Source organism: Oncorhynchus kisutch, unplaced genomic scaffold (genome assembly GCF_002021735.2).
Source record: "Oncorhynchus kisutch isolate 150728-3 unplaced genomic scaffold, Okis_V2 scaffold2116, whole genome shotgun sequence".
NCBI classification, from domain to species: Eukaryota; Metazoa; Chordata; class Actinopteri; order Salmoniformes; family Salmonidae; genus Oncorhynchus; species Oncorhynchus kisutch.
In genome coordinates, this window is record NW_022264061.1 from 4,450 (window position 1) to 24,350 (window position 19,901).

Here is a 19,901-nt window from a genome sequence, read left to right on the forward strand (position 1 = left end):
AGCACTCAGCAGGCAAGTGGCTCTACAACAAGCTAGCTACCTAGTTAGCTACAAGCACTCACCAGGCAAGTGGCTCTACAACAGGCTAGCTACCCAGTTAGCAACTAGAAAAGGGTTACTGTAGGTCAGGACACAAACAGGGTTAGAAAGTTCAGAAAATGATTTGGGCAGTGAGACAGCAGACTTGCTCACCGGCCTTACTGGCAGGGCGCCCACTTTCAGATACAAATCAACCCACCCAGAGATGTAAATTACGTAATAGGCTAACGAGCATCTCTAACTTAAGCTAGCAACCGTAGAATAGACCACCAAGTCGCTGTAAATTCAGCAATCAACTCTACAATAGGTTAAATAAGGTACAGACATATTTTGATATTTAGCCTTCCAAGTTTCTAAGCTTTAGATTTTGGAGTAGCTGAACATTGAACCATTCATTTGAACCTAAATTATACCTTTGACCCCTGTAGCTCATGTGCTTGAGAGAGAGGGGATATGAAACACTACCATGCAGCATTCTGTAGCTTGAACTTTCAGTTTGACTTGAGCTTCACTTACTGCTTGTTATCCACATGTTACCTTGTATCTGAACCTACCACCTAGTGGTATATTAGTTCATAATTGTTTGGACAAATAATCGACAGGATATGCTGATGTTGACACGAAAGGTGGGGTCATTCAGATTATAAAAAACATGTGGACACGTTACTCCAATCTTACATTTCATCCTCACTCAGTTCATCACGTTAAGTTTGTCTTAACAAACCAATATAACATATTTGGATGTATCCGTTTTCAACTCTCAAAGACTGTGGTAAGATTCATTTTCCATATTACACCAAATATGATCATTTTATGAGGTGTGTTTACTGTCTGATTCTTATGTAATATGTTAGTGTGTCTGGGGGACTAAACAGGTTCACCGTAACTGGGTCAAAGGAACTTAACTATGTCAGATCCTGAAGTGTTCTTGATTTAGCTTGACCTGCATGTGTTGCAAGCTGGGTAGAGTTTGCACTTGGGACTATCCTTTTTTGTCCTTTGTACTGGGTAAGCGATGTCAAACTCACCTCAAGTATTTGACTTGATGACACATAAGGCACAGATACAAATCTATACTAGAGCTGAAGTAACAGAGGAAAATATAGCATTTAACTTCTAGAAATGTAAGAGACAATCTATACAAACACAGGTGGAGAAATCCAATAATGCAGACCATGGATATTGATGACGACACGTCTCCCAACAAGCCCAGTGTTACATTTTCAGGTATCAATTCAAGTACAAACACACAGCTTTTGTTCTTTACAATCCTGGATAATATAAATATTTGAACATCACCAGAGAGAGTTCAAAGATCTTACATGATCATTCCCTGTTATTCAGCTAATTTTCAGTGGTGGAAGAGACCCTCTGGAGTTGCTGCAGTGTGTCTGGGGCTGCTGTGTGTTCTTCTATTGGCTGGGATCTTAGGCCTGTTTGTCTACTGTAAGTTTAGAATGTTTCGACAGAAATGGCTTCAATGGTGTGATGGTTACACATATTTGAATAATTGATTAACCTTTCCCTTTTACAGATGGAGTCATTGATCATCACTACTCAACAGAGAGAGACCAACAGACCAGTTACAGCCTTCTGACTAAAGAAGGAGATCAGCAACCCAACAGCTATCATAACTTGACTAAAGAGGAAGACCATCTACAGACCAGTTATAACACCCTGACTAAAGAGAGAGACCAGTTTCAGAAAGAGAAAGACCAGATACAGACTAGTTACAACACTCTGACTAAAGAGAGAGACCAGCTACAGAGAAGCTATAACACCCTGACTAAAGAGAGAGACCAGCTACACACCAGTTACAACACCCTGACTAAAGAGAGAGACCAGCTACAGAGCAGTTACAACACCCTGACTGAAGAGAGAGACCAGCTACAGAGGCAGTTACAACAACCTGACTGAAGAGAGAGACCAGCTACAGAGCAGTTACAACAACCTGACTGAAGAGAGAGACCAGCTACAGAATAGTCTCACAACCAAAAGTAAGGAGAAATATCAGTTGCAGAATTCTCTCACCACACAAACACAGGAAAGTGATCAATTGCAGAATAGCCTGAACAAAAAAACTAAGGAGAGAGACCAGCTACAGAATAGTCTAAATACCAGGACCACAGAGAGAGACCAGCTACAGAAAAGTCTAAATAACAGGACCACTGAGCGAGACCAGCTACAAAATAGCCTAATACCAGGACTACAGAGAGAGACCAGCTACAAATATTCTCATCACAAGGACCAAAGACAGGGATCAGCAGCAAAATAGTCTTAAAGTTATGACTGCTGAAAGAGATCTATTAAAGAATAGTCTTAACTCAAGGACAAAAGAGAGAGACCAGTTGCAGAATAGTCTAAATACCAGGACCACAGAGAAAAACCAGCTACAGAATAGTCTCACAACTAAAACTAAGGAGAGAGACCAGTTGCAGAATAGTCTAAATACCAGGACTGCAGAGAAAAACCAGCTACAGAATAGTCTCACAACCAAACTAAGGAGAGAGACCAGTTGCAGAATAGTCTAAATACCAGGACTGCAGAGAAAAACCAGCTACAGAATAGTCTCACAACCAAAACTAAGGAGAGAGACCAGTTGCAGAATAAGCTCACCACAATAACTCTGGAAAGAGACCAGTTACAGACCAGGCTTAAGTTCTATGGTGAGTACAGTCTTTTATTCTCATAATTTAGAATTATAATTTCATTTCATACTTAGAAGAGATGTAATATATTTGTAGACTTTTAAATGCCTGCTGTTCTGTTGTGATTATCTCAGAGAAACCCTGTCTGGATGGATGGTGGAAGTTTGGCACCAGCTGTTATTTTCTCTCCTCCACGATGAAAGGAGCTGCGAGTGGTCAGAAGGAGTGCAGAACAATCGGTGCTGACTTGGTTATTATAAACAGCAAAGAAGAACAGGTAATAGATAATACATTAGTAATACTATAATACTACTGTTTCATTATTATTGTTATTATTAAAAGTATTATTATTATCTATCTTCTCTGACTAGTATTCAACACTTGTAACCAATTGTATCACCAATGTTCATGTCACTGTCAATTTATAAAAATATACTTCCTGTCAGAAAAAAGCAGGTTGCATGAGACCATATAGTATAACAGCTGAGGTTGCAACCTGATCTCATAGTTTCACATCAAAATTCTATGAAATCTGGATGAAAGTCTATTTTTGATGCATCCGCGTGGTTACAGGGTTAATTCAAATCAAAATCAAATCATATCAAAGTTTATTTGTTCACGTGCGATGAATACGACAGGTGTAGGACCTTACAGTGAAATGCTTACTTGCAGGCTCTAACCAATAGTGCAAAAAAGTTATTTGGTGAACAATAGGTAAAGAAATAAAACAACAGTAAAAAGATAGGCTATATACAGTAGCGAGGCTATATACAGTAGCGAGGCTATATACAGTAGCGAGGCTATAAAAGTAGAGAGGCTATAAAAGTAGTGAGGCTACATACAGACACCGGTTAGTCAGACTGATTGAGGTAGTATGTACATGTAGATATGGTTAAAGTGACTATGCATATATTATGAACCGAGAGTAGCAGTACCGTAAAAGAGGGGTTGACGGGGTGGTAGGTGGGGGTGGCGGGTGGCGGGACACAATGCAGATAGCCCGGTTAGCCACTGTGCTGGAGCACTGATTGGTCGGCCCTATTGAAGTAGTATGTACATGACTGTATAGTTAAAGTGACTATGCATATATGATAAACAGAGAGCAGCAGCAGCGTAAAAAGAGGGGTTGGGGGGGAACACAATGTAAATAGTCCGGGTAGCCATTTGATTACCTGATCAGAATCTTATGGCTTTGGGGTAAAAACTGTTGAGAAGCCTTTTTGTCCTAGACTAGGGTACCGCTTGCCATGCGGTAGTAGAGAGAACAGTCTATGACTGGGGTGGCTGGGGTCTTTGACAATTTTTAGGGCCTTCCTCTGACACCGCCTGGTGTAGAGGTCCTGGATGGCAGGCAGCTTAGCCCCAGTGATGTACTGGGCTGTACGCACTACCCTCTGTAGTGCCTTGCGGTCAGATGCCGAGCAGTTGCCGTACCAGGCAGTGATGCAACCGGTCAGGATGCTCTCGATGTTGCAGCTGAAGAACCTTTTGAGGATCTCACGACCCATGCCAAATCTTTTTAGTGTCCTGAGGGGGAAAAGGCTTTGTCGTGCCCTCTTCACGAATGTCTTGGTGTGTTTGGACCATTCTAGTTTGTTGTTGATGTGGACACCAAGGAACTTGAAGCTCTCAACCTGCTCCACTACAGCCCCATCGATGAGAATGGGGCCGTGCTCTGTCCTCCTTTTCCTGTAGTCCACAAAAATCTCCTTAGCCTTGGTTATGTTGAGGGATAGGTTGTTATTCTGGCACCACCCGGCCAGGTCTCTGACTTCCTCCCTATCGACTGTCTCGTCGTTGTCGGTGATCAGGCCTACCACTGTTTTGTCATCTGCAAACTTAATGATGGTGTTGGAGTCATGCCTTGCCATTCAGTCGTGGGTGAACAGGGACACCAGGAGGGGACTCAGCAAGCACCCCAGAGGAGCTCCAGTGTTAAGGATCAGCGTGGCAGATGTGTTGCTACCTACCCTCACCACCTGGGGGTGGCCTGTCAGGAAGTTGCAGAGGGAGGTGTTTGGATCCTTAGCTTAGTGATGAGCTTTGAGGGTACTATGGTGTTGAACGCAGAGCTGTAGTCAACGAATAGCATTCTCACATAGGTGTTCCTTTTGTCCAGGTGGGAAAGGGCAGTGTGGAGTGCAATAGAGATTGCATCATCTGTGGATCTGTTTGGCCGGTATGTACATTGGAGTGGGTATAGGATTTCTGAGATAATTGTGTTGATGTGAGCCATTACCAACCTTTCAAAAACACATCATTATTACAAACGTGAGTGCTACGGGTCTGTAGTCATTTAGGCAGGTTGCCTTTGTGTTATTGGGCACAGGGACTATAGTGGTCTGCTTGAAACATGTTGGTATTAATCAGGGACATGGTGAACATGTCAGTGAAGACACCTGCCAGTTGGTCAGCACATGCCCGGAGCACACGTCCTGGTAATCCGTCTGGCCCCTCAGCCTTGTGTATTCTGTGTGGTTACAGGGTTAATTCTGTGTGGTTACAGGGTTAATTCTGTGTGGTTACACGGTTAATTCTGTGTGGTTACAGGGTTAATTCTGTGTGTTACAGGGTTATTTCTGTGTGGTTACACGGTTAATTCTGTGTACTTACAGGGTTAATTCTGTGTGGTTACAGGGTTATAACCGAAACAATTCAAATGGTTAGTGGTTATGGTTAGGGGTTAAGGTTAGGGATTATGGTTAGTGGTTAAGGTTAAGGTTAGAGCTATGGGTTGGGGTAGATTTAAAACTGCTTAGGGGTAGGTGGGACAACATCCGGTGAAATTGCAGAGCGCGAAATTCAAAATACGGAAGTTGTAATATTAAACATTCATGAAAATACAAGTGTCATACATGAGTCTTTAGCTTAGAATCTTGGTAATCGAACCACGTTGTCCAAATTACAATAGGCTTTATGGCGAAAGCATAGCATTCGATTGTCTGAGGACAGCGCCCCGCACACATTCAGCAGTAACATTTTTTCCAAAGCAGCACTGTCGACACAAAAAACCGAAATAGCGATAAAATAAATCACTCACCTTTGAAGGTCTTCATCTTTTTGCAATCCATAGCGTCCCTGTTACACAAAGAATGGGCGTTTTGTTTGATAAAGTCCTTCTTCACATCCCAAAATGTTTTGTTTATTTGGAGTGTTTGATGTAGAAATCCACCTGTTCCAACTCCCAACATGCCTACAAAGGAATCTAAAAGTTACCTGTAAACTTCAAACAACATTTCTAATCCAACCTCAGGTAACCTAATATGTAATTAATCGATACAATTTCAGACGGAATATACTGTGTTCAATACTGGAGAAAAAGAACGAGGAGCGCGCACTCAGTTATGCGCACCAAAAGACTAGAGACCTTCTGAGGGATACTTCGAAAAACTACAAATACTTCTTCATTTTTCAAAAAACAAGCATGAAACAATTTCTAAAGACTGTTGACATCTAGTGGAAGCCATAGGAACTGCAATCTGGGTCCCAATTTTTTGGCTTACCTATAGAAAAGCATTGAAAAGTCCAATGACCTCAAAAAATATTTTCCTGGATGGATTGTCCTCGGGGTTTCGCTTGCCAAATCAGTTCTGTTATACCCACAGACAATATTTTAACAGTTTTAGAAACTTCAGAGTGTTGTCTATCCAATGCATACCCTAGCTTCTGAGCCTGAGTAACAGGCAGTTTACTTTGGGCACGTTTGTCATCCAAACGTCAAAATACTGCCCCCTACCCCTATGAAGTTAGAACAACAATTATTCAACACAACACAATCAAGTACTCTCCCAGCTTGCTAGATCATTGTGAACTGCCTTATTGCAGTCGTCAGAGCTTGGTCTGTGTGGTCTGAGCACGCTTCCCCTCGAGCATCATGAGTTTGCACCAGTGTTCTGCAACAGTTTTGTATTTTTTTTGTGAGTTCTGAGAAAGGAATATATGGAAGTACTCAGGACCTTTTCAAGAATCCTAAAATCCCCTTGTATGTCTAGTTACCAGGCTGAGTACATTATACTACAACTACTACTATTAGACTACTACTACTACTATTAGACTATTACTACTATTAGACTACTACTACTATTAGACTACTACTACTATTAGACTACTACTACTATTAGACTACTACTACTACTATTAGACTACTACTACTATTAGACTACTACTACTATTAGACTACTACTACTATTAGACTACTACTACTATTAGACTACTACTACTATTATACTACTACTACTATTAGACTACTACTACTATTAGACTACTACTACTATTAGACTACTACTACTATTAGACTACTACTACTACTATTAGACTACTACTACTATTAGACTACTACTACTATTAGACTACTACTACTATTAGACTACTACTACTATTAGACTACTACTACTATTTACTACTACTTACTATTAGACTACTACTACTATTAGACTACTACTACTACTATTAGACTACTACTACTATTAGACTACACTACTAATACTACTACTATATAGACTACTACTACTATTAGACTACTACTACTACTATTAGACTACTACTACTATTAGAACTACTACTACTACTATTAGGCTTTAAAACTACTACTACTATTAGACTACTACTACTATTAGACTACTACTACTTAGACACTACTACTATTGACTACTACTATTAGACTACTACTACTATTAGACTACTACTACTACTATTAGACTACTACTACTATTAGACTACTACTACTACTATTAGACTACTACTACTACTATTAGACTACTACTACTATAGACTACTACTACTACTATTAGACTACTACTACTACTATACTACTACACTATTAACTACCTACTATTAGACTACTACTACTACTATTAGACTACTACTACTACTATTAGACTACTACTACTATTAGACTCACTACTAACTACTATTAGACTACTACTACTATTAGACTACTACTCTATTAGACTACTACTACTACTATTAGACTATACTACTACTATTAGACTACTTACTACTATTAGACTACTACTACTACTATTAGAACTACTACTACTATTAGACTACTACTACTACTATAAGACTACTACTACTATTAGACTACTACTACTACTATTTAGACTACTACTACTACTATTAGACTACTAACTACTATTAGACTACTACTACTACTATTAGACTACTACTACTATTTAGACTACTACTACTATTAGACTACTACTTACTACTAACTATTAGACTACTACTACTACTATTAGACTGACTACTACTATTAGACTACTACTACTATTATACTACTACTTACTATTAGACTACTACTTACTATTAGACTACTACTACTATTAGACTACTACTACTATTAGACTACTACTACTACTATTAGACTACTACTACTACTATTAGCTACTACTACTATATTAGGACTACTACTACTATTAGACTACTACTACTATTAGACTACTACTACTATTAGACTACTACTACTACTATTAGACTACTACTACTATTAGACTACTACTACTATTATACTACTACTACTATTAGACTACTACTACTATTAGACTACTACTACTACTATTAGACTACTACTACTATTAGACTACTACTACTATGTAGACTATACTACTATTAGACTACTACTACTATTAGACTACTACTACTATTAGACTACTACTACTACTATTAGACTACTACTAATACATTAGACTACTACTACTATTATACTACTACTACTATTAGACTACTACTACTATTAGACTACTACTACTATTAGACTACTACTACTATTAGACTACTACTACTATTAGACTACTACTATACTATTATACTACTACTACTATTAGACACTACTACTATTAGACTACTACTACTATTAGACTACTATACTATTAGACTACTACTACTATTAGACTACTATACTACTATTAGACTACTCACTACTACTATTACTACTACTACTACTATTAGACTACTACTACTATTAGACTACTACTACTATTTAGACTACTACTACTATTAGACTACTACTACTATTAGACTACTACTACTATTATACTACTACTACTATTATACTACTACTACTATTATACTACTACTACTATTAGACTACTACTACTATTAGACTACTACTACTATTAGACTACTACTACTATTATACTACTACTACTATTAGACTACTACTACTATTATACTACTACTACTATTAGACAACTACTACTACTATATATACTACTACTATATTAGACTACTACTACTACTATTAGACTAACTACTACTACTATTAGACTACTACTACTACTATTAGACTACTACTACTACTATTAGACTACTACTACTATTAGACTATACTTACTACTATTAGACTACTACTACTTTAACTACTAACTACTATTAGACTACTACTACTATTAGGACTACTACTACTATTAGACTAACTACTACTACTATTAGACTACTATACATTAGACTACTACTACTATTAGCTACTACTACTATTATACTACTACTACTATTAGACTACTACTACTACTATTAGACTACTACTACTATAGACTACTACTACTACTATTAGACTACTATACTATTAGACTCTACTACTATTAGACTATCTACTATTAGACTACTACTAACTACTACTATTAGACTACTACTACTATTAGACTACTACCTACTATTAGACTACTACTACTACTATTAGACTACTACTACTATTAGACTACTACTACTATTATACTACTCTACTATTAGACTACTACTACTATTAGACTACTACTACTATTAGACTACTACTACTATTAGACTACTACTACTATTAGACTACTACTACTATTAGACTACTACTACTATTAGACTACTACTACTATTAGACTACTACTACTACTATTAGACTACTACTACTATTATACTACTACTACTATTAGACTACTACTACTATTAGACTACTACTACTATTAGACTACTACTACTATTAGACTACTACTACTATTAGACTACTACTACTATTAACTACTACTACTACTATTATACTACTACTACTATTAGACTACTACTACTATTAGACTACTACTACTATTAGACTACTACTACTATATAGACCTACTACTACTATTAGACTACTACTACTATTAGACTACTACTACTAATTAAGAAACTAACTACATACTACTATACGTATTAGACGACTACTACTATTAGACTACTACTACTATTATACTACTACTACTATTAGACTACTACTACTATTAGACTACTACTACTATTAGACTACTACTACTATTAGACTACTACTAACTATTAGACTACTACTACTATTAGCTACTACTACTATTAGACTACTACTACTATTAGACTACTACTTACTATTAGACTACTACTACTATTAGACTACTACTACTATTAGACGACTACTACTACTATTAGACTACTCTACACTATTAGACTACTACTACTATTATACTACTACTACTATAGACTACTACTCTATAGACTACTACTACTACTATTAGACTACTACTACTATTAGACTACTACTACTATTAGACTACTACTACTATTAGACTACTACTACTATATAGACTATACTACTATTAGACTACTACTACTATTAGACTACTACTACTATTAGATCTACTACTACTATTAGACTACTACTACTACGCTATTAGACTACTACTACTACTATTAGACTACTACTACTATTAGACTACTACTACTACTATTAGACTACTACTACTATTAGACACTACTACTACTATTAGACTACTACTACTATTAGATACTACTACTACTATTAGCTACTACTACTACTATAGACTACTACTACTACTATTAGACTACTACTACTATTAGACTACTACTACTATATGACTACTACTTACTATTAGACTACTACTACTATTATACTACTACTACTATTAGACTACTACTACTATGAGACTACTACTACTACTATTAGACTACTACTACTATTAGACTACTACTACTATTAGACTACTACTACTATTAGACTACTACTACTACTATTAGACTACTACTACTATTGACTACTACTACTACTATTAGACTACTACTACTATTAACTACTACTACTATTAGACTACTACTACTATTAGACTACTACTACTATTAGACTACTACTACTATTATACTACTACTACTATTAGACTACTACTACTACTATTAGACTACTACTACTATTAGACTACTACTACTATTAGACTACTACTACTATTAGACTACTACTACTATTAGACTACTACTACTACTATTAGACTACTACTACTATTAGACTACTACTACTATTAGACTACTACTACTATTATACTACTACTACTATTATACTACTACTACTATTAGACTACTACTACTATTATATACTATACTTTAACTACTACTACTATTAGACTACTACTACTATTAGACTACTACTACTATTAGCCTACTACTACTATTAGCTACTACTACTATTATACTACTACTACTATTAGACTACTACTACTATTATACTACTACTACTATTAGACTACTACTACTACTATATACTAACTACTACTATTAGACTACTACTACTACTATTAGACTACTACTACTACTATTAGACTACTACTACTACTATTAGACTACTACTACTATTATTAGACTACTACTACTATTAGACTACTACTACTACTATTAGACTACTACTACTATTAGACTACTACTTACTACTATTAGACTACTACTACTATTAGACTACTACTACTACTATTAGACTACTACTACTACTATTAGACTACTACTACTACTATTAGACTACTACTACTACTACTATTAGACTACTACTACTACTATTAGACTACTACTACTATTAGACTACTACTACTACTATTAGACTACTACTACTATTAGACTACTACTACTACTATTAGACTACTACTACTACTATTAGACTACTACTACTACTATTAGACTACTACTACTACTACTATTAGACTACTACTACTACTATTAGACTACTACTACTACTACTATTAGACTACTACTACTACTATTAGACTACTACTACTACTACTACTATTAGACTACTACTACTACTACTACTACTACTACTACTACTATTAGACTACTACTACTATTAGACTACTACTACTATTAGACTACTACTACTATTAGACTACTACTACTATTAGACTACTACTACTACTACTACTACTACTACTACTATTAGACTACTACTACTATTAGACTACTACTACTATTAGACTACTACTACTATTCGACTACTACTACTACTACTACTACTACTACTACTACTACTATAGACTACTACTACTATTAGACTACTACTACTATTAGACTACTACTACTATTAGACTACTACTACTATTAGACCTACTATAGACAACTACTACTATTAGACTACTACTACTATTAGACTACTACTACTATTAGACTACTACTACTATTAGACTACTACTACTATTAGACTACTACTACTACTATTATACTGCTACTACTATTAGACTACTACTACTATTAGACTACTACTACTATTAGACTTACTACTACTATTAGACTACTACTACTACTATTAGACTACTACTACTACTATTAGACTACTACTACTACTATTAGGACTACTACTACTATTAGACTACTACACTATTAGGACTACTACTACTATTAGACTACTACTACTATTTAGACTACTACTACTATTAGACTACTACTACTACTAGACTACTACTACTATTATTTATAAAATGTAAAAGTGTTTCTCTGCTGTGGAGATTAAATTATGGCCATTGTTTTTCATCCACAATTATATCATAGATATTTATCCATGGATTTAAGAAGAATGTCTGGATTGGAATATATAAAGAATACGGAATCTGGAAGTGGGTTGACAAAACACCGTTTAACACTGCGTAAGTGAACTGGGTATCTCTGTTGTAATAAATTACTTTATACAGCCAGATAATCTTGTCCTCAGCCAGCTCTCTCTCCCTCTCTGTCGAATGGTAACAACTGAGCCTGGGGACTAGGTTATCTCTCTCCCTCTCTGTCGAATGGTAACAACTGAGCCTGGGGACTAGGTTATCTCTCTCCCTCTCTGTCGAATGGTAACAACTGAGTCTGGTGACTAGGTCAACTGTCTGATTCTCTATGTATAATGGTAACAACTGAGCCTGGGGACTAGGTTAACTGTCTGATTCTCTCTGTATAATGGTAACAACTGAGCCTGGGGACTAGGTTAACTGTCTGATTCTCTCTGTATAATGGTAACAACTGACCCTGGGGACTAGGTTAACTGTCTGATTCTCTCTGTATAATGGTAACAACTGAGCCTGGGGACTAGGTTAACTGTCTGATTCTCTCTGTCGAATGGTAACAACTGAGTCTGGTGACTAGGTCAACTGTCTGATTCTCTATGTATAATGGTAACAACTGAGCCTGGGGACTAGGTTAACAGTCTGATTCTCTCTGTAGAATGGTAACAACTGAGCCTGGGGACTAGGTTAACTGTCTGATTCTCTCTGTATAATGGTAACAACTGAACCTGGGGACTAGGTTAACAGTCTGATTCTCTATGTAGAATGGTAACAACTGAGCCTGGGGACTAGGTTAACTGTCTGATTCTCTCTGTATAATGGTAACAACTGAGCCTGGGGACTAGGTTAACTGTCTGATTCTCTCTGTAGAATGGTAACAACTGAGCCTGGGGACTAGGTTAACTGTCTGATTCTCTATGTAGAATGGTAACAACTGAACCTGGGGACTAGGTTAACTGTCTGATTCTCTCTGTCGAACGGTAACAACTGAGCCTGGGGACTAGGTTAACTGTCTGATTCTCTCTGTAGAATGGTAACAACTGAACCTGGGGACTAGGTTAACTGTCTGATTCTCTCTGTCGAACGGTAACAACTGAGCCTGGGGACTAGGTTAACTGTCTGATTCTCTCTGTAGAATGGTAACAACTGAGCCTGGGGACTAGGTTAACTGTCTGATTCTCTCTGTAGAATGGTAACAACTGAGCCTGGGGACTAGGTTAACTGTCTGATTCTCTCTGTCGAATGGTAACAACTGAGCCTGGGGACTAGGTTAACTGTCTGATTCTCTCTGTAGAATGGTAACAACTGAGCCTGGGGACTAGGTTAACAGTCTGATTCTCTCTGTAGAATGGTAACAACTGTGCCTGGGGACTAGGTTAACAGTCTGATTCTCTCTGTCGAATGGTAACAACTGTGCCTGGGGACTAGGTTAACTGTCTGATTCTCTCTGTCGAATGGTAACAACTGAGCCTGGGGACTAGGTTAACTGTCTGATTCTCTCTGTCGAATGGTAACAACTGAGCCTGGGGACTAGGTTAACTGTCTGATTCTCTCTGTCGAATGGTAACAACTGAGCCTGGGGACTAGGTTAACTGTCTGATTCTCTCTGTAGAATGGTAACAACTGAGCCTGGGGACTAGGTTAACTGTCTGATTCTCTCTGTAGAATGGTAACAACTGAGCCTGGGGACTAGGTTAACTGTCTGATTCTCTCTGTAGAATGGTAACAACTGAGCCTGGGGACTAGGTTAACAGTCTGATTCTCTCTGTAGAATGGTAACAACTGTGCCTGGGGACTAGGTTAACAGTCTGATTCTCTCTGTCGAATGGTAACAACTGTGCCTGGGGACTAGGTTAACTGTCTGATTCTCTCTGTAGAATGGTAACAACTGAGCCTGGGGACTAGGTTAACTGTCTGATTCTCTCTGTCGAATGGTAACAACTGAGCCTGGGGACTAGGTTAACTGTCTGATTCTCTCTGTCGAATGGTAACAACTGAGCCTGGGGACTAGGTTAACTGTCTGATTCTCTCTGTCGAATGGTAACAACTGAGCCTGGGGACTAGGTTAACTGTCTGATTCTCTCTGTCGAATGGTAACAACTGAGCCTGGGGACTAGGTTAACTGTCTGATTCTCTATGTATAATGGTAACAACTGTGCCTGGGGACTAGGTTAACTGTCTGATTCTCTCTGTCGAATGGTAACAACTGAGCCTGGGGACTAGGTTAACTGTCTGATTCTCTATGTAGAATGGTAACAACTGAGCCTGGGGACTAGGTTAACTGTCTGATTCTCTCTGTATAATGGTAACAACTGTGCCTGGGGACTAGGTTAACTGTCTGATTCTCTCTGTAGAATGGTAACATCTGAGCCTGGGGACTAGGTTAACTGTCTGATTCTCTATGTAGAATGGTAACAACTGAACCTGGGGACTAGGTTAACTGTCTGATTCTCTCTGTATAATGGTAACAACTGTGCCTGGGGACTAGGTTAACTGTCTGATTCTCTCTGTAGAATGGTAACATCTGAGCCTGGGGACTTGGTTAACTGTCTAATTCTCTCTGTAGAATGGATAACAACTGAGATTGGGGACTAGGTTAACTGTCTGATTCTCTCTATATAATGGTAACAACAGCCTGGGGACTAGGTTAACTGTCTGATTCTCTATGTATAATGGTAACAACTGAGCCTGGGGACTAGGTTAACCATCTGATTCTCTCTGTAGAACGGTAACAACTGAGCCTGGGGACTAGGTTAACTGTCTGATTCTCTCTGTATAATGGTAACAACTGAGCCTGGGGACTAGGTTAACTGTCTGATTCTCTCTGTAGAATGGTAACAACTGAGCCTGGGGACTAGGTTAACTGTCTGATTCTCTATGTAGAATGGTAACAACTGAGCCTGGGGACTAGGTTAACTATCTGATTCTCTCTGTAGAATGGTAACAACTGAGCCTGGTGACTAGGTTAACTGTCTGATTCTCTCTGTAGAATGGATAACAACTGAGATTGGGGACTAGGTTAACTGTCTGATTCTCTCTATATAATGGTAACAACAGCCTGGGGACTAGGTTAACTGTCTGATTCTCTCTATATAATGGTAACAACTGAGCCTGGGGACTAGGTTAACTGTCTGATTCTCTATGTAGAATGGTAACAACTGAGCCTGGGGACTAGGTTAACTGTCTGATTCTCTCTGTAGAATGGTAACAACTGAGCCTGGGCACTAGGTTAACTGTCTGATTCTCTATGTTGTATTGGATGATTTTCAACTCTGATTCTCTGTGTTGTTTATAGCTATTGGATGGAAGGGGAACCAAATAATATCCATGGCGAGTGTGTTGAGATCTCACAGACGGCATCAGACCCATTGAAGAGTTGGAAGGCTGCAACATGTACTTCAAATTACTTGGTGTGTGAAAAACCGTTCACACCGTAGTCTAATTATAATAGCTACTGTAACCCCATATCTCATGGAGTTGTTCTGGTTTTCACTGTTAGGCTTAAACTGTTTCTGTTTCTATGTGTAACTACATTGAAAGATGTATTCATGTCTTTAAAGACTCCAGAGCTATGTGCAGTGTGTCCACCATTCATCAGGCCCAGGGGAGTGGAACTGTGGTCTTATAGGCTGTGGTTTATCATTCTTTTTCTTTACCATATTTACTATTTTTACCACTATGGTGTGCACATAACAATCTAACAAGATACTGTTTTCATTTAAAAACTTAAAGTTTTTACAGTTATCAATCCATTTGAAATGCAGCAGTGTTCTATGTTTGCTTCCATTCTGTTCCATATGTTCCATGTGTTCATTCTACTGATTAAATACATCTATATACTGTGATCCAGGTATGTAATTTACTTGTCAGGTATACTGTATTACTAAGTATTATAATGTACTAATTGTAACTCCAGTGTTTTCCTTCTTAATGGTGTCAGTTAATAGCACAGTAAAAACACTTTATTTAATAGATAGAAAACAGTCCTTATCAGTAAAGTTATCGCAGTACCAGAATTGACCACTAAATGTGTTGTGTCATGCATGGACATATGACCAGAGAATGTATTCACAAAGCGTCCCAGAGTAAGTGCTGATCAAGAAACAGTTTTTTTCTTTGACCTCTCTCTTGTAATGTTAGTATATATTTTTTGCTTAGCTTACCCAGTACAAAGGAACCAATGGGATAGTCCCAAAAGTGTGAACTCTGCCCAACCAGCAACACAACACTGCTGTTGGATAAAATATTCACATTTAAAACATCTGTGCAGTATTCTGTAGCGACACATACTACCCGTTTCCAACCACTTACACATGTTCAGGATAAACCCAAATGAACCATGTTACCTTGTATCTGAACCCACTGTCCAATGGTACGTTAGTTCATTATTGTTTGGCCAAATAAGGTAACTGATATCCTGATGTTGACACATAATGTAGGGTGTTTAAACGTTTAAACACACGTTACTCCAATCTTACATTTCACTCGGCACATTTTGCTACGTTTGTATTATTTACAAACCAATATATCACAGTTGGATGCATCTGTTTTCACTTCTCAAAGACTTATTTTCTCCATTTCACCAGATATGATCATTTTCTGCATTCTCTAGTTGCGCCGGGATTGGCTCAGTGTCCTGTCACACATGGGACACTATGTCACCACAAAATCTACAGGGAGAGCTCGAATATTCAAGCCCATTTCATGCTGCCTTAGATTTACATTAGAAGTGCCCATCCAAGAAGGCTCAAGGTCATTGGCCACAGATAAAAATGACATCAAATCACATTACATCTACCGTAGCTTTGATTGGACATCATACTTTCAAAATCTTATCTATCAAGCTGGACAAGCAGTCATCATCATGAATCATGTCCACAATCTACTGGCAAATCCTTTTCAATCCTTGTCATATGAACAGAAATGATAAATAAAACGTATCACTGCTCATCGGCCATTGGACATAAACATTCCACAACAAGTTGGAAATCACAAATTCAACAATGAGTGGTTCAGAAGGAATCAGTGGCTAACAGCAAGTGTTGCATAGCAATAACTAGCCTGCTATTCAGTGGAGAGGGTGTGTGTGGTCCAAGTCTGGGTTTAAGGGTCTCTTTTCCAACCTTAAAAGGATAAACACACATGCAACAACATGGGCCAGAAAAGGTTGAAAACATTGTCCATGCTGTCAATCCAGCATGACTTCTGCCAAGTTCAAAACAACTGGAAACTCGGAACTGGGAAATCTCAGACTTGAGTGAGTTCAAGACAAATGGGACATTGGAAAAAAACAAGCTCCGACTGGGAAAATACATTTTGAACAGTCATCTAACTCGTAATTCAAAGTCGGGAACTCTGGCCTCTTTCTAGATCTGACGTCATGATTCAACCTTGTTTTTTTCAGAGTTCCCAGTTGTCTTGAAAGCACCGTAAATCCAAGATAAATCCAAGACTTTCCCACAAGAAGGACCCCCGCGCCACCTTACTGTTCAAGAGAGCACAGCACAACAAGGTGAGTCCAAAAATGTATTGTATGCTGCTGCATAAATTATGTTATATGCCAGGGAGATATGTATACTGTATCTAAGAAAGTAACACTAAGTGTATGTTGTGTAGAAAGCTGTTAGTAGCCCATGTGCCTCACCCTAAAAATGTGGTCCCTTTCCCCCTCATAACTTAGCCTACTGTTCTGACTTGGTGGTGCACATGTAGCCTATAGCCTGTTTTAGAGAAATGTCATCATCGAATATTGTAAGACCTTTCATTGTCTGCTTATACATCTCCTTTATTTATCCTACCGTTCTGACTTGGAGTACAGTGCGAACACTGGAAGAACGGACCATGTTCTGAATTTTGTCACTGTACATTTCAAAAGTGCTGAACAAACAGTTATATTGACTACGATCGAAGTTACGGAATGCCTCTTATCTGCTCATCATTCCCTTATGCTGTAGTTTGTACATCTCAATTGTCAGTAGAAACCACATTTGTTTAAGCAAGTCAGCCATATCAGCTTAGTTTTTTTTAAAGGCAGTAAATGAGGCTGAATGAACTGTTTCGCTGCCAGACAAGGCTTTCCTGATTGGGAGGTATAGCAGTGGTTCACCCCTCAATCGCAATCACACTGCACACTGCCCTAACCCATCTGGACAAGAGGAATGCCTATGTAAGAATGCTGTTCATCGATTTCAGCTCAGCATTCAATACCATAGTACCCTCCAAACTCATCAATAAGCTCGAGACCCTGGATCTCGACCCCGCCCTGTGCAATTGGGTCCTGGACTTTCTGACGGGCCACCCCCAGGTGGTGAGGGTAGGAAACAACATCTCCACCCCGCTGAACCTCAACACTGGGGCCCTACAAGGGTGCATTCTCAGCCCTCTCCTGTACTCCCTGTTCACCCATGACTGCGTGGCCATAAACGCCTCCAACTCAATCATCAAGTTTGTAGACGATACTACAGTGCTAGGCTTGATTACCAACAACGACGAGACGGCCTACAGGGAGGAGGTGAGGGCCCTCGGAGTGTGGTGTCAGGAATATAACCTCACACTCAACGTCAACAAAACAAAGGAGATGTTCGTGGACTTCAGGAAACAGCAGAAGGAGCACCCCCCTATCCACATTGATGGGACAGTAGTGGAGAAGGTAGAAAGTTAAGTTCCTCGGCGTACACATCACGGACAAACTGAAATTGTCCACCCACACAGACAGCGTGGTGAAAATCACGCAACAGCGCCTCTTCAACCTCAGGAGGCTGAAGAAATGAGGCTTGTCACCAAAAACATTAACAAACTTTTACAGATGCACAATCAAGAGCATCCTGTCGGGCTGTATCACTGCTTGGTACAGCAACTGCTCCGCCCACAACCGTAAGGCTCTCCAGAGGGTAGTGAGGTCTGCACAACCCATCACCGGGTGCAAACTACCTGCCCTCCAGTACACCTACACCACCCGATGTCACAGGAAGTCCATAAAGATCATCAAGAACAACAACCACCCGAGCCACTGCCTGTTCACCCCGCTATCATCCAGAAGGCGAGGTCAGTACAGGTGCATCAAAGCAGGGACCAAGAGACTGAAAAACAGCTTCTATCTCAAGGCCATCAGACTGTTAAACAGCCATCACTAATATTGAGTGGCTGCTGCCAACGTACAGACTCAATCTCTAGCCACTTTAATAATTAATAATTGAATGTAATAAATGTATCAATAGTCACTTAATAAACAATGCCACTTCATATAATGTTTACATACCCTACATTACTCATCTCATATACTGTACTCTATACCATCAACTGCATCTTGCCTATGCCGTTTGGCCATCGCTCATCCATATATTTATATGTACATATTCTCATTCATTCCTTTACACTTGTGTGTATAAGGTAGTTGTTGTTAAATTGTTAGATTACTTGTTAG

The 19,901-nt window shown here is 38.5% G+C and overlaps 1 long non-coding RNA gene across 2 annotated transcripts; it reads left to right on the top strand.

The window, feature by feature from the left end:
• The first annotated feature begins 537 nt into the window (after positions 1-537).
• On the top strand, positions 538-16,323 carry LOC109884111 (uncharacterized). Of its 2 annotated transcripts, XR_004208615.1 has the most exons (7): positions 538-811; positions 1,190-1,266; positions 1,384-1,485; positions 1,574-2,705; positions 2,822-2,964; positions 12,480-12,574; positions 15,774-16,323. It is a non-coding gene; the product is annotated as an uncharacterized LOC109884111 (long non-coding RNA). The 2 variants fall into 2 exon arrangements; XR_004208616.1 differs by lacking the exon at positions 12,480-12,574 and having other exon boundaries at positions 555-811.
• Positions 16,324-19,901: the final 3,578 nt, after the last annotated feature.